Here is a 1,986-nt window from a genome sequence, read left to right as displayed (position 1 = left end):
GCATCACTAACCAATCTTTTCCATAGCAACCTTTCCAATTACTTTCCTGTACAATTTAAGTCTCAAATGGCAGTTCTCTCCAATCATGTTTAGGGTCAAATATAACTACTGTTGTGGGAGATCTAGAGATTAACTTGGGCCAGGAAGGGTGTTCCCTCAAGAATGAGAGGCTCCAATGATTATCTTTCAAAATAGAAAAATTTATTAGATTGAATGCAAGTTGAATGACTTAGAGGCAGGTGCAAGGTGAAGTCACTGCCTCCTAAAAGAGACAGGATTTAGGATTCTTATACTTTTTTTTTTACAAAGGGGACTATGTGACCAGAAATGGGGTGGTGGGGTGATATGCCAAGCCTGGAAGACAAAGGGGGGTTGAACAGTGCAGTTCAGGAGATGATTAGATATCTGAGATATAAACAGATGCTTATCAGAAGCAAACAGGCCCTCTGTACCTGTGCTTATCAAAAAGCTAAAGGGAGAGGCCTAAGGGAGAGTCTCTCTCAGAAACTCCTTATCATAGGGTTTATGTTGTTCCAAGTCACCTTCCTTCAGCCAACACAGAAGGAATGCAAAAAAAGAAATTCCTTGCATACCTTTTGACCTGGGATAGATACCTCTGGGGTTTTGGGGTATCCAGGGGAAACTGAATCCCATGCCACTACCTCATGTTATTAACAATTACATCCATGAAAACTATCAGACTTCATTCTTCTTTTCTATATTCTTCTGATGTCACATTGAGAAATAATTATATTCTGCAATTCTGCATATATATGTATATATAGATAGATAAAATTAATCCATAATAATGTACACAAACTTAGAAGAGCACTCAGAAAATTTTGTTGTAACTATTCAAATTAATCAGCTATTAAGTTATCTTAAACCTCATAATAAAATAAAAAAGTGAGCTGAAACTTTCTTACTTTAGTTAGCTATGAGGACTAGCTTTTTCTCTTTTGTATTTTTCTAGTTCTCAAATTGGAATAATTGCCAATCTTAAAAAGGACCTTGCTCAGGGAACTAGAATTCCCAGAGGAAAATAGCAAGACTAAATTCTCTATCTGGCACAGGGACCTGTATTTTTAAAAAATCTAAAAGGACAATGAAAGGGAGAGCTAAAAAGGATACTTAGCCATATTAGGAGTCTTCTGAGACTTGAAGTCCTTCCCCTTTGGCTGTAAGTTTCCTTGTACAGATGTCTTCTATGGACTCTGTCTTCAGGTTCCAGTCTATTGAGTAATTATCTGGGGTTTAGCTCCCTAGGAAATGACTGAGATAATAGTTTAGGGTTCCACTCTCACCTGGGGCTCCAAGATTTTATTTGCATCAGCTTTACCCAAACATCTCTCTTTTGGTCTTAGGTAGAAACTACTTTGAAGAGAAACCTGGGCTGTTCAATTAAAATACTCAGTCTTTTACCATTAGTCACAAAGTATTTTTCCAAATATTTCATGTCCATTTATAATAACCAGTCAGGCCTGCACTTTACTAAACCCAAATCAACTTTCTTATGTTCCAGAACATGTATATGTTAATCAAAAAAGTCCAGGGTGGGACAGCCAGGTGTATTGTGTGCCAGGGCTAGAAATGAGAGGTCCTGTGTTCAAATTGGACCTCAGACATTTCTTAGCTGTGTGACCCTGAGAAAATCACTTACTCCCCATTTCCTAGCCCTAACTGCTCTTCTGCCAATGAACTGATACACAGTATTGATTTGAAGATGGAAGGTAAGAATTTTTTTTTAAAAAGAAGAAAAGTCTTATGTTCTCTAGACAGAATTGAGTAATAACTTAAAATTTTTAAATCTACCATCCAAATCAAGAGTTAATACCTAGAATAAAAATGTGTATCATTACTGGCATCATTGAAAAAATTAACTGCTGTTGATACACAATATTTAACAAATTCATCATGTAAAAAACCATAAAGGAAAACACTAGCATATAGTTTCATGAATCCTGGATCTTTCCTTTGACTCCTGTT

The sequence above is a fragment of the Gracilinanus agilis genome, chromosome 1 (genome assembly GCF_016433145.1).
Source record: "Gracilinanus agilis isolate LMUSP501 chromosome 1, AgileGrace, whole genome shotgun sequence".
Classification (NCBI taxonomy): Eukaryota; Metazoa; Chordata; class Mammalia; order Didelphimorphia; family Didelphidae; genus Gracilinanus; species Gracilinanus agilis.
This window is presented reverse-complemented; position numbering follows the sequence as displayed.